Genomic DNA, 19,117 nt, shown 5'->3' with positions numbered 1-19,117 from the left:
TGGCCATATGCAAATCAGTCTTGACCCTGTGCCTCATGGGACCAGTCCAGCACGAACTGCCAAGCCAGGTCCTCCCTGGACCGGAAACAAGCATCCTAGGACCGGTTTATGGGTTTCACCCCTCTTCAGCCAGGATAGTTGATTCCAGTGGCATGGTGAGCACGGGACTCACGTCTGAGCATACCCGTCCCACTCGGGGTGACAAATGCAAATAGAACTATTGATGGACAGAATGCAGAACAAATGAAAACATTCACCCCCAGTCAAGAGATCTGGGTTAAATCCATAATTCTTTTGCTCACCATGCCACCCCAGTTTAGACCTGGCCATATGCAAATCAGTCTTAACCCTGTGTCTCATGGGAACAGTCCAGCCCGAACTGCCAAGCCAGGTCCTCCCTGGACCGGAAACAAGCATCCTAGGACCGGTTCCGGGGTTTCACCCCTCTTCAGCCAGGATAGCTTAATTCCAGTGGCATGGAGAGCACGGGACTGACGTCTGAGCATACCCGTCCCACTCGGGGTGACAAATGCAAAAAGAACTATTGATGGACGGAATGCAGAACAAATCAAAACATTCACCCCCAGTCAAGAGATCTGGGTTAAATCCATCATTCTTTTGCTCACCATGCCACCCCAGTTTAGACCTGGCCCTATGCAAATCAGTCTTGACCCTGTGCCTCATGGGAATAGTCCAGCCCGGACTGCCAAGCCAGGTCCTCCCTGGACCGGAAACAAGCATCCTAGGACCGGTTTCGGGGTTTCACCCCTCTTTAACCAGGATAGCTTGATTCCAATGGCATGGAGAGCACGGGACTCACGTTTTTGCATTTGTATAGCATTACAGCACAAGCATCTATTAGTGTCGTGGAGACCATATTTATATAGTTGTACTGGTGTGTGGTATGTCTGTTGCAGGAATTTAAAATGGATGATCTGAAGGTTACAATTTGGTGTAAGTGCTTGCAAGAGGGCACAGCAATATTCCCAGTTTTTTTTGGATAGTGGAATGTCTAGCACATTGTTCCATTTTTCCAGAGCGGCTTCTTTTTGCCTATGTTGCTCTTGTTGGTCTGCATTATAAAGCTTTGTATTGAGACGTTGGCATGTAAGAGATGTGATCAGCACTTGCAGAGTAATATGTGTAGGGGGCTCATGAGGGAATGTGGCGTAGATATCTTTTATTGCAGCCCGTAGTCTAAAATATGCAAATAACATTAGCGGTGTGTGGTTAGCATCCGACATTATGTCTGATTGAGTTACGAATTGGTCGTTGGGAAACACATCACTCATTACGTGTATGCCCATTTCTCCCAGAAGTTTTTGTGCTTTTTGTTCTTGCATCACTGCTATCTGGGGATGGTGTCGTAGTGGCATGGCAGGGGTGTATGCCGGGAATCTGTCAGCCCGTCGCGTCAGTGTATGCCATGCTGTTATTGTAGTGGCCTCTTGGTTTATTTACGCACGTGGGATGTACCGCTTCGGTTGCAACACAAGAGCAACTAAAGGTGTGGGATGAGCAGTATCGGTCTCCACAGCTACATGTGGAATGTAGTCATGTGGATGTATACAATAATGTGCGTATTATGCTTGGGTGCAGAGGTAATAAAATTGTAAATCTAGGGCCCCGAACCCACCTTGCGTGTAAGGTCGAGTGAGTTCCTTCCACCCCACTCTAGGTTGTTTGCCCGCCCATGTAAGTGTAGTCAGACAGGAGCTCAGTTTTGTGAAAAACTGTTGTGTGAGGACAATAAGTATGTTCGCGAAGAGATAGAGAAAGCATGGTAGGACCACCATTTTTTGGATCGCAATTCTGTCAGCTAATGACAATGGCAGCTGGATCCACCTGGCCACCCGACTTTCCAATTTCTTGCATCACTGCTATCTGGGGATGGTGTCGTAGTGGCATGGCAGGGGTGTATGCCGGGAATCTGTCAGCCCGTCGCGTCAGTGTATGCCATGCTGTTATTGTAGTGGCCTCTTTGTTTATTTACGCACGCGGGATGTACCGCTTCGGTTGCAACACAAGAGCAACTAAAGGTGTGGGATGAGCAGTATCGGTCTCCACAGCTACATGTGGAATGTAGTCATGTGGATGTATACAATAATGTGCGTATTATGCTTGGGTGCAGAGGTAATAAAATTGTAAATCTAGGGCCCCGAACCCACCTTGCGTGTAAGGTCGAGTGAGTTCCTTCCACCCCACTCTAGGTTGTTTGCCCGCCCATGTAAGTGTAGTCAGACAGGAGCTCAGTTTTGTGAAAAACTGTTGTGTGAGGACAATAAGTATGTTCGCGAAGAGATAGAGAAAGCATGGTAGGACCACCATTTTTTGGATCGCAATTCTGTCAGCTAATGACAATGGCAGCTGGATCCACCTGGCCACCCGACTTTCCAATTTCGTGAGTACCGTGCCATAGTTTTCCCATACTACCAATTCAGGGTCGCGATGTATCAAAATACCTAAGTATTTGACTGTCTCTGTTCACCATTGTAGTGGGAAATCCAGTGGGATTTCTTTTGTAGCCTGTGTCAGTGGGATTACTACTGATTTAGCCCAGTTTATACTCAGTCCTGAGTAGTATTTTAATCGTGCATATTAGTGGGTTTAGTTTTTCTTCCGGGTAACGGGTGTATAATTCCATACCATCCGCATATAATGATATCCTGATGGGTCGCAAGTGGAACTGTAGTGCTAAATTAGCATGTTTTTGCCTAATCTTGCAAGCCAGTGGTTCAAGTGCTAATGTGAAAAGTAGGGGCGATAGTGGGCATTCCTGTCGTGTTCCTCTGTGTATGTGTAAGGGGGCAGCCATAGTGCTGTTAAGCAGTCTTGCACATGGTTCTGTTTACAGCAGTTTGTTCCAATGTAGGAATAGTTGTGGAAATCCCATTCTATGGAGAGCAGAGAACATGAATGACCACTCTACTGAGTCAAATGCCTTGGCTGCAGCAAGTCTGGCTGTAGTTGGTGGAACAGTGCAAATATAGTGCGCAGGTTGTGCGTCATTGACCGTGTTGGGATGAATCCCGATTGGTCTGGCAGTACTAAATTCTGCATTAGGGGTTGTAATTGTGTAACTATTATTTTGGCTAGAATGTTAGCGCCTGAATTTATAAGGGATAAAGGTCAGTACGAATTGCAATGGGCCGGGTCTTTCTCTGGTTTGAGTAGTGTGATTAATAGTGCTTCTCTTATCGAAGGGGGTAGAATACCATTGTCGTATGCTTCTGAATACATAACTAGGAGATGGGGGTTCAGCAGATCTCTAAATTCTTTATACATTTCACCTGGAAGACCATCTGTTCCCTGAGCTTTATTATTGGGAAGGGATATGATTGCCTCTTTTATCTCGTCTTCAGTAATCGGCTGCATAAAGTATTCTCTGTGCGCATCTGAGAGCCAGGCTAGAGCTATGTCATCTAGGTATTTGTGTATATCTAAGGCTGAAATTGATAGCTGTGTGGAGGGCAGTTGCGCATAATATTCTGAAAAGCTGTCTGTGAGAGAAGGTGTGTCATAGTGTGTTGTGCCTCATGCATCCATAATCTGTACTATGTGTGAGGAGGTGTGTGAGTTTTGTAACCCGCCTGCAAGTGTGCGGCCCGGATGGCCTCCCTCCCCATAGTTCCGTGCCATATGTCTTCATGAAAGGAGTGCCAGTACCAATCGGACAGGTGCATGATCTGATAGTGTCTTAGGCATGTGGTCTATTGAGCTTGTCCATGAGCTAGCTCTGCTTGTTGCTATCCAAAAGTCTATTCGAGACCACACATTATGTGTAGTGGAAGTGCAAGTTCCTTCTCTACGCCCTGGGCTTCGTAGTGGCCATAGATCTACCATCCCCCATTCCTCCATTCAGTCTCTGAGTACCTTGGCTGCCTGTTTACCATATTTGTCATTACTTGTTGACCTGTCTATTGCCAGGTCTAAGCATGTGTTAAAATCTCCGCCCCAGACTGTTTCTGCTGGCTCTAGAGTCTGTAGCTTCGTCCATATTTGTGCAAAAAAAGTTGGGTCACCTATATTTGGTCCATGTTTATTGACTACGGTTAGCATTGTGCAGCCAAAATTTCCCTGAATTAAAATGTATCAGCTGTGAGAGCCTGTAAGTGTGTGCAGTAAGGTAAACGGGATGCCTTGCTTGAGTAGTATAAGCACTCCACGAGTGTACATGGACGCAATTCTGAAGGATGCCCAACGGGCCCCCACCTTTAATTCGAAGGTTCTGGTGAGGTGTGTTTCCTGGAGGCAAGCCACCTCCACACCATGTCGGTCAAGGCAGGCTATTACCCATCTTGTCTTCTGTGGGCTATTTAGTCCCCTAATATTCCATGTGAGCAGTGTGAATGATCTAATGGTGTATGTCATATAATAGCCCGGTTACTGTGTTCAGGGTAGGTTTTTACCTCAGCCATATTGTCTTCAGCATAGCAGTGACTGTGTCATTTGTGTCTATGCCATTGACCATATTTTTCCCTCTTTCCCCCTGCCTCACCCACCCACTCCGGTACCCCAATTGTATCGGAGACATTCCTGCATTTCTGCTTCCCCCACCTCCTTCCTCCTTAAACATTCCCCAATCAACTGAATTAACTTGAGGCGGTGCACACATGTGAGCAGGAGCGGCCAGCTGGTATCCCCCATAGTTGGAAATCACGGGGTGGCCAGCGTATTTCTAATATATAAATGTGTCAGTATATTACTATTTATTATTTTAAGCCATTTTTCCTCTACGTGAAGTGCAGTTCGCAACCTGAGCCCTTTAAGTTATCTGCTGTGGGAGATGTGACTTAGTAATACTGTCCGTAAAGCTAGGCGACATCAACAACAATGGATATCAGTCGTAGGTTGACTTATCTGATATAATCATAGTTCGATGTGTATATGGGACTTCAGGTGTCTTGTTTTTCAGGGTCATCCAGTCCCGAGGCCTGCCCCTGTTCGTCAACTCCACCTCTGGGTGACTTCCTTCGTCGTGTCGTAGAGTCTGTAGCTCCCTGGAGTGGCACAGTGCAGCGCCCCGATCTATGCAATTAAGTAATCTTACTATGATGGGCCGTGGTCTGTCTCCAGGGGGCGGAGGGGGAACCAATGATCTGTGTGCATGCTCCACTATACATTTTTCTGAAAAAGTCTTTGTCTAATAGATCATTGAGGAGCTTTTCCATGTATTTCTCCATATTTCCAGTATTTGTCAACTCTGCAACCCCCATTATTCTTAGATTCTTCCGCCTGGAGCACACCTCTAGTTCTTCTGCCTTGGCTTGGAGCAGGGCTTGTGTTTTCTCCATTTTACCCTGACTTTCAACAGCTGTGTGTTGAGTGTCCTCAACATCTTACACTCTACGTTCAACCGTATCTATGCATTCTGCATGTTTGTCTATTCTCTCTGACATGCGGTCTACGCGGTATGCTAACTCATCCAGCTTGCCGTCTATAGTGGTTAATGTGGTTTGCATGGCAGCTAGGATTTGGCATAGGCCTACCTCCAACTACGCTTCCTGGGGTGGAGCAGTTGTATTGGAGGTCTCCTGGTCCTCGTTGCGTGACCCAGTCACCCCGCGCTGGTCAAAGTGTAATTTAGACTGCAGTTTATCCGTCTTCCCCATGTCTAATGGAGTGGAGGCCACACAGGTTGAAGCTGGAGGCCAAAGCGTGGGCTGTGCCACTCTCTGCTCACTAGGTAGGTTTGCTTGCATTCTGTTAGTTTTTTGGGGTGTGAGGTAACATGGTACTATCCGGGCCTTAACTGGTATAGTTGAGTGCTGTGCCTGGTTCCCCACAGCGTCAATCGGGATCTGCGCCCCCCCTTGGGACCTCCGCGTGTAAGTCCCACACCCACATGTTAATGCACCTGAACACCAAGTGCACCCCTCGCTATGGTCCTACGCTAGCTTGGAGGATGTATCCCATCCATCACATATGGAGGGACCAGCGGGGAGCTCTGGTATGCCTTATGTCCATTTGCGTAGAGCGGTCTTGGATCTCAGCAGCAGCCCTTGGTGTGTATGGGTCATGGCCTAACACTGTTGTGTTTCGCGCTTATCGGCAGAGTGCCGGGCCCAGTCTCATCTGGCATGGTGTTGAGCCAGACCGGTGTCGCTCCTTCTCTTGTGGGCTTTCCTCACTGGGTCTGCCCTTGCCTACAGTAGCTCCTGGGTGCGGCCGCCGCGTGCCGGACACGCTTCCTCCGCTGCTGCGCCGCGGGGGTGCACCCATCCCCAACCTCTCGCGTCACTCAGCATGGCCGGGCAGTATTAATTTAGGCCGGCGCCGCTCGTGAGGGCCTCACCGATCGCATCGTCTCACAGTGCCTGCAGCTTATTTTGATTGTCAGGTGCCGGTTTCATGTTCTCTCTTGCTGCCACAGTACAGCGAGCCCCGGGGACCATAGTAGCACCTTCAGACACACATTTGTTTAAGTATGCCGGGGCAAGTAGATAACGTTATTTTTGGGTTAGCCAGACACAGGATAATTAAGGATTATGATCGCGGCTGAAGGAGCTTGCTCAAGGAGCGGCCATCTTCGGGCTTGGCAAGATCCGCCCCGCGCGTTGGACTTTAGAAGGTACATTTTTCAGCGAGACTAACCTGGTCCCGGTATCCAGCCTGCGCTCCATTATCGTCGGCCTGAATTTATGACTTTCACCCGGTCTCGCCTGACCAAATAACCGTGATTAGTGCTTTGTGCTTTTAGGTGCTACGCTTACCCTAAATCTTTGAAATTGCATACTTACGGTTCTATTGATTGGATTTTTGTCTTTTTGGAGTCAAATAATTTATTAAATTTTACTCTATTTTTCTAAATGGATTAGAATTTTTCTAGTGGTGTGCTTTCACTTTACTACTGTTTAAGTGCTGCATAAACTTTACTCATTGCATATAAGTTAAACCTGACTCCTTTTGTGACAAGCTACAGAGGGTTAAACATGGGATAACTTACTGACTTTTTGTTGTTCACCCTGACATGGATTGTGGCTGTTGCTTGAGTAGGGTTTCACCCCCCCAACCAACAACCCAATTTCTCAAAATCCGCACTGGATCTAGGACCACTGCCTGCTCATAAAAAATGATTTTGCTGGCATTCACAAAGGGGAAAGTACCCCTTGGAGACCCCTTCACATTTCCAAATGCTCCACACCATTTTTGACTCGGTGGAAGAAATATATGTTTGATGACCGGATTTTGGTTGCAAAACATTAATACAGAAGCGTGCCAATTCCAAATACCAATATTTATGACACAACCCAAATTGCAATTCGGTAACGTTACCGAATCACAATTTGGGCTTTGTACAGTTGCAAAAATGCAAATATGACATTTTCACCCGTAATATTGCTTGGTACACCAAGCCCTTAAAGTGTTGAAAGGCTACCTACTTGGCCTTTTCATACCTTTAATGATCACATTATATTAGTTTATCTAAATTGCATGTTCTGAGCCCTTGACTATAGAGTGGTAATTCTGTCTCTGCATATTGTCAATGGGCATTTACTGCGAATTTCTGGACTTCTTAGCAAGGAAGGGCTATGTGTCTGAAGTAAAGTACGCAGTGCAGTATTGGAATCCAAATGATATTTATTTAATACAGAACAACAGGCGAGCGCCAGGCTAGACAGTTTCCTCTCCAGGACATCAGCCAGTATCTGACGTTCTGGATTGGAAACTGTCCAGAACCCATACAGGGATTCCACGCCACGCTCTACTTACACGTGTTAAAGGAAAACAACTTCAACTTAAAGGCATACACTACACATCCCCCTCTCTTGGAAAACAAAACAAAAGGAAAATGGAATCATATCACTATAAGAACATACATGACAACAAAACCAAAATAATATTAAGCATAGGGAGGTAAGAGAACGGGGACATAGCACAATACACAAATCTAACTTAATCGACTATACCACATAACACATTACCTGACATATTCCTTAAGCCATGCAGGTAAAACTCTCTTCCTTTTCCCACTGTCTCCACCTGGGTTTCCACCACCATTCACAGTTCCCCTATTTATACTGGACCCGCTAGGACCCACTTCCCCCTTCTTTACAATGGAAAAACTTGGCGGAAGAATGGGATTCTCCCCACCTGAATCTGCACATACTTGGGGCTCTGCCAAAGTCCTATGTTGTTCTAATTCTCCTTTATCCAAATGTTCTTTACTACCCAAATCAGCTTGCATTTCACTACCATTAAAATAATCCTCCACCCAATCAAAATCAGGTGTGTGCTCCACATTTGGTGTATTCTCAGAATGCACCTGATCAAAATCAATTGCGACATTTTTCATGTTCCACACCCTACCGTCTTCAAGTTTAACAGCATTACGGAGGACCTCCGCCACTTGCTGTGCTGCTTCAAACCTACTCTCGCCTTTAGGAACTTTAATGGGTCTTTTAATTTTTACCCAGTCACCAATTTTTACAGTTACGTCCTTGGCTCCATGCTGTGTATCATAGTATTCCTTACTCTTACTATGTGCTATTTCTAAATTATTTTTTACTTCCTCCGGTGACCACTGTTCAATTCCACCTTTCACCAACCAGTTGGGGCAAAACTTAGATCTGGGCCTTCTACCTCTCATCATGACAAAAGGTGATAATCCTGTTGTGGAATGATCGGTCACCCTATACGCCCAAACTGCCTTTTGCAATTCTAACTTCCAGTCTAAGTGTTTACTCATTGCAAATTGGATTACACCTTTGAGAACTCGATTAAAACGTTCCACTGTACCATTCCCACTAGGATTATAAAGTGAGGTAGTCTTATGTTGAATGCCACATTTCTGGAAATATTCTTTTGCGGTATTTGAAGTAAATTGTACCCCGTTGTCACTCAAAACACACACAGGCAGACCTTCTAAAACAAATATATCATCCAAGAATTCCAAAACGGTTTGTGTGTCCACCTTGTTTACAATTCTGACCACAGGCCATTTAGTGAATAAATCAACCACCACGATGCCATACTCCCTCAAGTCACCTACAGGTCCAAAAATATCAATGGCAATTACTTCCCAAGGAAGACTAGGAATCAACCCTTCACTCATAGGAGGTCTCAAAGTCTTTAAGGATTTATCCGCAGATGAACAAATCGGGCATACTCTAACAAACTCCTCCACCTCCCTGTCAACTCCTGGCCACCAGAACACACCTTTGACCACAATTTTTGTTCGGACCACTCCAAAATGTCCTTCATGACATAACTCTAAAACTCTCTTCCGCAGACTTCTTGGAGGAATAATTCTATCACCTCTAAGTAACAACCCTTTATCCAAAGACAGTTCTGTCCTCACATCCCAATAATTTTTTTCTTCTGAAGTAATTTTTAGTTTCTTTGGCCACCCTTTGCATATGTAATTACAAACTGACGTTAAAACATCATCCTTGGACTGCTCCTCTAGCCATTCCTTTTTGGTGATGACCGGGGTGCCTGAGTCTTGGATAAGAGCAATACTAAAACTGCCCCACGGGTCATCTTCACATTTCTCTAAAGGAGCAGGTAGTCTAGAGAGACAATCTGCGACTACATTGTCTTTCCCAGGTACATAGATGATTCTATAAATGTACTCCTTCATCCTCATGGAAATCCTTGCCAGCCTAGCCGAAGCTCCTACACTACCCTCACTAGTCAAAATCTTAACCAAAGGTCGGTGGTCAGTACGGATGATAATGGGTTTACCCCACACAAAAGCTCTAAAATGCTCTAATGCCCAAGCACAAGCTAATGCTTCTCTTTCAATGATAGGATACCTGGTTTCAGCAGGGGACAAGGCTCTTGAAGCAAACAAAATTATATTTTCATGACCATCCTTACTCTTCTGTGACAAAACTGCACCCAGTCCCTTGTCCCTAGCATCTGTTGTCAAAAAACATTCTAGGTTCGGATCAAAACTGCTCAAGGCATTCACCTTATCCAAATATGTTTTGATCATTGAGAATTCCTTCTCACAGTCCTTTGTCCATTCAAATTTCACGTTTTTCTTTAGAAGTGAACGTATGTTGTACAACACGCTAGCAAAATTAGGTATGAATTTTGAACAATATTCACTCATTCCTAGAAATGATCTGACCTCCTCCTTGGTGCCAGGAGCTGGTGATCTCATGATTGCATTGATAAGTGAGGGTTTAGGTTTTACCCCCTCGCCACTAATGATATGTCCTAAATAGGATACTTCCTTTTCACCAAATTTACACTTGCTGAGCTCTACACTTAACCCGGCATTCTGCAAAATCCCCAAGACTTTATTAAGCAAATCATCATGTTCTCCCTTACTTGCAGCAGCTATCAGAATGTCATCTTGAAAAAAACTTACTCCTTTTACTGCCCCCAAAAGCTTGTGCATCAGTCGCTGAAAAACTGCCGCGGCTGAGGCGAGCCCAAAAGGCATACGCTTAAACTGATAACACCCAAAGGGTGTAATAAAAGCAGTAAGCCTCCGAGATTCTGGTGCTAGTATAATTTGATGGTAAGCTGCTGACAAGTCAATAGTTGAGAACCAACTAGCACCTCTGAGTGAGGAAACCATTTCATTTATCTTTGGGAGTGGAAATTTATCTATTACAATGTTATTATTCAAGTGGCGTAAGTCAATGCATAGACGGATTTTTCCGTTTCCCTTCCTTGCGACGACAACCGGAGAAATCCATTCTGAGCTTTCTACCTCTTCAATTACATCTTTAGCTAACAATTCTTGTAGCTCTTTATTTACTTCGTCTCTTATGAGAATAGGAACCGGTCTCACCTTGTGGACCCTGGGTACATTTGCTTCCTTAAGTACTATTTTGTGCTCAAACCCTTTGAGAGCTCCTAACTTTTTCCCAAAAACATTCGGAAATTTTTTAGCCAATGACTCCCCCATTTTGTAAGTTTCATCCATTATTAAAACTTTCTCCTCACTATTGGGGTCCAAAATGATGTGTAGGTTCTTTTGGTCGAACCAACCCAAAACAGATGGTCCATGTTCTGCTACATACAATTTGCCTCTTGCTGATCTTCCTTTGAACCAAAACGTGAGCCATCTGAACCCTAGCATGTTAATTTTTTCCCCCGTAAAACTTACGGGGTTCACATCAGTAGGGTATAAGTCATGACCCATCTTATCTATGAACTTTTCCTTCCAGATTGACTGGTTTACGATGGTATAAGATGACCCAGAATCTGCATACACATTAACCTTGATACCCCCAAAGGACACTTCACATATAGGTTTCCCTTTAACTGATTCATCAGAGACATTTAAAACATAGTTCCCCAGTAAGCTTTTGACACAACTGTCATCGGTGTCTCCTGTGGTTTCCACATTTTCATCATACACATATTTCACATTCCCTCTTCTGCGGCACATTTTGCTAAAATGACCCATCAGTCCACAAATGCCACATTTCTTCTTTAACGCTGGGCAATTTTTGCTGAAGGCCAAATGTTCCTTGCTGTCACACCGGTAACATCTCCTCTCTTCGTGTTTCCATTCCTGCTGTGCCGACTTCTGAACTTGGATAGGCCAACGCAGTCCTTGATTTTTGTTTGCATTTTGTACTTTAAAAACGCCACCCGGTTCTTTACCAGATTCCTTAACTACAGTGGCGCATCTTCCAGACATCTCCGATTTCCTTATTATTGCCAATACATCATCTAAGGGTGCATCTCCATTAACCCACAACCTGTCTTGTAATCCAGAATTGTTGTTATGCATGACTAGTTGGTCCCTAATGAGGTCGTCGTGCAAATTATTAAATTTGCAATCTATTGCCAGTCTCTTTAAGTCATCCAACCATTCATCCACAGGTTCCTCTTTATTCTGTTTCCTTTGGAAAAATCTATGCCTTACTACGCCGATGCACACCTTTGGAGCGAAATACCTATCAAGGTCGTTAAGCGCTGCTGCAAACACATTTCCCTCACTATTTGCGTTTTTCTGCATCCGCATATATGTCTTTAGACCCATCGGACCCAATGAATGAAGTAGTAGTCTTTTTTTTTGTTCTGGTTTCATCTTACCCTCCTCGTCAATGGCCTCAATATAATTCACAAAGTACTCTTTCCATTCTATCCATTTAATAATGGGTTGTGTTCCACTTACCCAAAATGCATGTGGGGAGCTTATAGAGAAATGTTGTTGAGCCATAACGTGTGTTTCTGTTTGAGAAGCTTGGTCTCCCTGATCCATATGCAGTTACTCAATGCACCTCAAAATATACTTCTTAACTTGTATTGAATGACTCTTTTGACTTCCAATACTAATCCTCCAAATACGAGGTCACTCCCCAAAGTCCTTACTTTCCTGAATAAACTGACTCCCCCGACTCTCTCACCTGTTCTTCTTTTCTGTACGTTGTTTCATTCAATTCTCCATATTTTGTCTTTGATTTAATTTATTTACTGCTCCAATATAGTTTATATATACTTTTTGCTTTTAATTGTTATTCATATTTTCCAATAATGTAAATCCATGGTGTGAAGTACTTCCTTCACCTTGTCCTGCTTTACACACTTGCCCCAAGATGGCCGCTACTTTCGCCGAGGTCGCGTTGCATCACTCTACGCGCTAGATCTTCATTGTTTCTCGCGCATGCTCAGCTCGCGCTAATCTGATTGTGAGAGCAACGAGTCCGCGTGAGCCGGTGCGCGCAGAAGGAGAATGTCGGCAGCGGTCGAAAAATGCGCAGGTGGCCCCCCAACCGCTTGCCCAAAGTAAGTAACGTTGCTTACTTAAATGATTTCGGCAGCACTCCGCTCCCGCGTTGGTAGGATCGCGACGGAAAAAAAAAACATCCAGTTTGACGATCTGTCCCTCGACGGAAGTTCACCTCGTAGTAGACTTAACTCTCTATTACAGGTGTTGAAGTCTTCATGGGTATCCCTCGTCGTCGCCAATTGAAGTAAAGTACGCAGTGCAGTATTGGAATCCAAATGATATTTATTTAATACAGAAGAACAGGCGAGCGCCAGGCTAGACAGTTTCCTCTCCAGGACATCAGCCAGTATCTGACGTTCTGGATTGGAAACTGTCCAGAACCCATACAGGGATTCCACGCCACGCTCTACTTACACGTGTTAAAGGAAAACAACTTCAACTTAAAGGCATACACTACAGTGTCATTCAGGTATCAGTTTACTGTAATGATTATTTCCTCAACTGTGACACATCGAGGATATTTGAGAAATGCATTGGTTGTCCTTATGTATGAGTAAGTTCGGAACTTTCATACTCGTGAAATGCATGCATGCTTTAGAAAAGAGGAGGAAAAGAGTGTCCCTTTCAGTGGGAAAGTCACATCACGGGTTCCGTGCCGCTAAACTCTTGTCATGGAGAAGATGTTTCCATATAACAAAAACTTCAGCCACTTTTGTTGTTGTAAGATGTAAAAGTTTCATCCTACCAGACAGGAATGGCATTTTGTTTGTTTTTCCTGTAGGAGAAATTTGCTGAGATGGATGGCTATGTAGAGCTGTTATGATTTCACTTAGACCAGGACGTTGAGTTCCTTCTTCAGGTGGACATATAGAACATTTTCTAATTAGAATTTGTGACATCGTTCTATGATCTATTGTTTGTTCAATCAGCTATATTTACTAAGCATTCTGTAGTGTAAGGGTGATTTGAGGGCACTGTCCTGTAAGGAATTGAAACCTATCTGGACAAAGTGTATTGACATTGAAAATTGAAGTATGGTCACAGCATGTTTCAAAAGATGTCTTCATGGGCAACCAATAGATGTTATGTCTGCACTGAGCCCCAGATCTCAAGATGATAGTGAGTGTTGTCAACCAACTTGGTTGGGGGGAATTTGATTTAGATTTTCAAATATCATGTCAGGTATTTTCTTTGTAAAATAGAAGATGGACTGGGCCATTATTACCTTTAGATGGAATGCCAGTGAGATTCACTCTAAAAAACGTCAAACTATTTACTTTTCAACAGGGAGATTGCCCAGCAGGATGGGTTTTGTGAATGATCATTTTGATCTTCAGTTCCAGATCATCAGATTCTGTTATTTCTATCTTGTGTTGATTTGCAATCTGTCCACCTCAAAGTAATCCAATTGCTACTAGCTTTCTGCATTTGTGCCAGTGGAATGTCGTTATCAGCATATACAAACAATGGGACTTTTAAATAATCCATTTGTAGAAAATAACGAAAGGCTTTGTATATTGTAGTAGATATACTAATTTAACAAAATTGGTGCCAGAAGGCACTGCTGCTTCACTAGCTGAAAATGTTTGCTACTTCGCCCATGTATACCTGTACTGATGTTTGAAATATGTACTTCTTATGAGCTGAAGAAGTATTATCTAGCTTTGCCCATAGGCACTCCCTGTCTACAAGATGGTTGTAAGTTACAATTTGAAGCACATAGATATTGTACTACCAAAATATCAGTGCCTAAATATCAACTGCAAAAATATTGCAAAGGTAAGTGAGTACAGATTTACTATTCCTAACATCTATGTATCTTGAAAGTGTATATATATATATATTGTTAAGATACATTTATATGGAGCTAGGTAAAGCAACTCTATACTTTGTCATGTAAATATTCATGATATTTTGCTAGACGGTATTCTGGTTAAAATATTTTGTTAGTGTAGAAAATTAGGTTATTACTAGTGCAGGATGTGGGCCTGCTAAGTAACAGGTTCACAATTTCCCCCTACTGAGAACCAAGCACGCTATTATAGCACTTGAGTTTCTCAGTCTAGTGAAGCAGAGAAGTCTAAGTCCTACTAAGGGGACGTGGTGTGGGCTAGTAATCACCATTTGCTAGCATGCGATAATAACACTCAGGATCTGATTGTACATTCAGCGCTTTTTCTTTAGAAAGAGAAATGTATATTTATTACATACACTACTAAATACTATGCATCAATTTACAAATATGTACATAAGCAGATTGCAAATACCTTGGGTGACATTTTGCAATCAAATTAAAGGGTCATGACCCCCAAAATGACAGTATCCCCCCTACCTATGACAGATAGACATCACAACATCGGGGTGGGCCACTTCAAATAAAACAAGCATATTGGCTTTATCAAAGGTGCACCACATTATAAGGCAAACAAACCACATATTGAAATCATCAACATTCACTGTCGTCCTGGATAAACACAATCATTCATATCAATAAAAATTTCAACATTCACTGTCAACATAAAGGGTTAATAAAACAGTGAAAATAAACATATCCTGTGTCTGTGTCTTTTCTACAAACCTTCAGGATGCATAAAATGCAGTGGTAGAAGTGGCCACAAGAGGGTGCTTCACTCAGCTGTAGAACAAATGCTCCAGTCTTGGAGTGCTTAACCCCTTCAGCGCGGCGCGGATTACCGCGCTGTGGTGAAGGGTTCTTGCGCGGGCGGGGCCATGACGGAGCGGTTCCGTCATGCACACAGCGCGACCGACGCGCATGACGGAACCGCTCCGTCACAAGCATCGAAAGGGTTAAATATCGATGAAAATCCTGCGAGGGAGGGATCATAACTTTGGTGGCCCCAGAGACATAGGGGCAGTTCTTAAGAAGCACTCGGGCGGCTGCTGTGCCCGGGCGGCAGTTGTGCCTCTTCTCACCTCAAACATGGTTGGTGGTGTGCCTGCCATTTTGGGGCCACCACATGAACAAAAAGTATGCCTTTTGAAGAAGCTCCACAGGGCATTATGTGGTGCTCCCTTGCAAGAGCATGAATATTTAATTAATAGCTTCTGCAGTGGCGTTTCCGTGACTTCTGGTTTCTTGACGCATTCCTTAGGGGTTTCTGGAGGTGACCAACCTGGGACAAAACAAAGTAAGTTGTTTAGTTTATGGTGATTGGGGCAGCACAGGGAGCAGACTCCTGCACTGCCCGGGCAGTTACCCGTCTTGCTGACAGAGCTATGCTAGCATGGGAGTCGACATTCTTTCTTTCCCACCTGTGTGAAGTGTGGGTGAGTGTTGCAGCCCTCTGCCACCCCCAGACATGGGCACAGGAGCAGAGGGGGCCCATGGCCAGCCCTGAGGGTGCAGTGGCACTCCCCAAGTCTATTCTCCTTGTCTCTGGGTCACAAAGTTGGGGTCCCAGGGCCCTGGATTTACTTTTCAGCCCACGCTGGGCCCCAGTCAGTTTGTGTCAGCACCCAAGAGATGGTGGCCCACTGGAACAAGCCCAGTAAAGGAGAGGGTGCCTCACACATACCCTATCTCCCAGGCAAGTTTCAACAAACGTTGCGTCCCCCCTGGGGGATTCTGGAGACTCATGGAAGACCCCCAAGCATTCCGTTGCTCTGAAAAGGTCAAAGGTTGCCAACCTTAAAAAAGGCCATAACTCTGGCCCCATCAGGCTGATTTGGATGATTTGGGTTCATTTTACTCTTAGCGAGGAGCTCTAGCTCTGCAGACCTCCAAGGTGGATTAAGTTGCAGGGAGCTGGTTCAACTGTCTCCCTGCACCAGTTTTCTCCTGTTCTTGGTTTCTGGTGCTCCTCTACTCCATTTGGGGTAAAGAAGTCCAGATCTTTCCCCAACTTGCCCTCAAGGGGTCTAAAGAGACCAGCCTCACTGGTTCTTGGAGAGACCCACTGGTCCTGGGGACAACTGTGGGCAGAGTCCTTAGTCTTTTACTGCATCAGGAGCTTGTCCTTCCAGTTGTCCATTGCTGTTGCCACCGTCCAGTTCCAGTAAAAAGCATTTTCTCTCCCTTGTGGAAGAGTTTTTAAATAGGGACGGAAGGTTCTAGAAGCTAAGCACCACTGGCCAGATTTTCTTCTCCACCCCTTCTGCCTCAGGAGCTGAGCGAAGCACTGTCAATTACTCCTTATGTGTGATGAGGCCTTTGTTCCCTCTGCTGGGCAGCAATGTAATAAACTTGGCCCAGCAAGATGACAAAAGTCCTGGGCTCTGATCCTGAGCTGAGCCAGAGAAATAGGAGAATTCTGGAAGACTCATAAAGTGTACATGTATGATCTTGAGACCTGCGTATTTGAACTGGGCGCACACGTTTTAACCAAGTTTCATTCCTAACAGTACTTTGTAGTCCAAAGGGAAGCAAAAATGCACTCTAAGGCAGATTTCCCCCATGTGTAAAATAAAGTGAACTTTCAGACAAAACAGTAAACCATACTGAGGTTAGCTATGAGTTCCAATTAATATTATAAGACCTACTCCAGGTCAATATCTAGCCCTTCAGAGTACCCTCTGCACTAGGCTACCTGTGTGCAGTTACTTTGCTGCCAATGACAGTATCCTCACACATGTAGTCTGCACACGTGTACACATGCATGTGCACACATGCCCATGTGTAACCAGCCAAGTGCCCCTTACCCTAGCTGTGTCGCAGTGGGCTTATCTTAAAAGGTGGACACTGGAGGTAAACACGTGTAGTCCTATAACCGTGTAATTACCGTGGGTGACACACATGTAGTGAGACTCACCCACAGTAAAAAGTCGAAAGACAAAAATCCAGGCATGCTAAATGGGCAGAACCCATTTTACAACAGATAGCCTGATATTAAAAGTGTGATATCGAGACAGCATACCTACAAGATGGAGGCTTGGGTGTGGAGAGAAAATTCTGCTCAGATTTGGCGCCTTGGATTAGGTGTTATTTTGCTTTCCTCATTATTTAATATGTGTCAAAATGATTTTTGAAAATCTTTCTCATCAATCAGTGAGCCTTATTAGTGATTTATGAGTTTGGTTTGGCCAGCTGTCCTTATACTTTGGAACTAATTAGTTACTTTAATTTTGACTCTGTGGAACTGAGAAACAAAACGGTGTGAACCTCTACCTGGGTAGATTTATGTGAATCCATCTTTTCACCCATTTCATAAAAACCTTGAAACCTGTGAAAGGGAAATGTAAGCTAATCTTAACTTTCCTTGAATATACCTGTTTCCCCAATCTCTATGTGTGTGGGTATCTTCATAGTGAGAAGTCACACGGGCTATGTTAGGAAATGTGTGAAATTTCCCAATGATTTCTGAATTTATTTGTAAATAAAGTGTGACAGAGGTTTGTGGAGTAAAAAATAAAACGTTCAAACAGCATGTAAGAAAGAATACCCCAGCATCGGGACTTCATTAATATATTCGTAAACATTTTTTCCCAAGTACAAAAGAAATCATATATCAAGATGCGAAAGATGAGTTTCAAACCATATCAAAGCTAAATTAGTGAAGTGCAAAGAATTCCAGAATTTGCACAGGAACTGGAATTAAGGGTTATGTGGTAATCACTGCACCTTCTGTAATTTACATCTGGAAAATTTCAGGAAGCCTAACCTGCTGAAATGTACCATGGAAAACATGGTGGAAAGGTCAGATGCATGTGAAAATAGAAGCAGTAAATTCCAATGTTTGCAAATAATGCCCCACTGTTGGACTGGGCTCTCTCTGCAGGGTTACTCCAGATTTTTGCCATCCTCTGTCTTCCTTTGCTGAAGCCGTTTCTTTTGTCTTTTAGGACTCTTCACCTTTTCACTGCTAAACAATGGTAAAGTGTTTGTGTTTTGCCTTGCAAACATGGTAAAATGGGCCTACATCTGATTGATACAATTAATTTACCTATAAGTCCCTTGTAAACAGTACTACATGTACCCAGGCCCTTTAAGTTAAATGCTACTAGTGGGCAGCAGCACTCATTGTGCCACCCACTATAACAGCACTGTAAAACATGTCTCAAGCCTGAGACTGCAGCCACTGCAGCCGGACATTCAGTTTTGAACTGCCTTTTCAGCCTGGCAAGTTAAACCTATTGCCTGGCCTAAACCTTCCTCTTTACTACTCATAAGTCATCCGAAAGGTAGGCCCTAAAGGCTCACAGGGTGGGGTGCATAATATTTAAGAAATAGGATATGTATGTTTAGGTTTTACATGCCCTGACAGTGAAAAATTCCTAAAGTCATTTTTCATTGTTTTAAGGCTATCTCTCCTATAAAGAAAAACTGGGTTACCCTATTGCACTTAATAAGTGACAACTTCAGTTTGGGACCAGATAGAAAAATGCTGTTTCCACTAATATGAATTATAATTTAAAATCGTCTTTAATGGTAAGCTCCGATTTTGAGCTACAATTTTGAAAATGCAATTTTTTTAAAGTTGGCATTTTTCTGCCCAAACCAGCCGTGCCTTTCTGCCA

The sequence above is a fragment of the Triturus cristatus genome, chromosome 9 (genome assembly GCF_964204655.1).
Source record: "Triturus cristatus chromosome 9, aTriCri1.1, whole genome shotgun sequence".
NCBI lineage: Eukaryota > Metazoa > Chordata > Amphibia > Caudata > Salamandridae > Triturus > Triturus cristatus.
Note: the sequence above shows the minus strand (reverse complement) of the source record.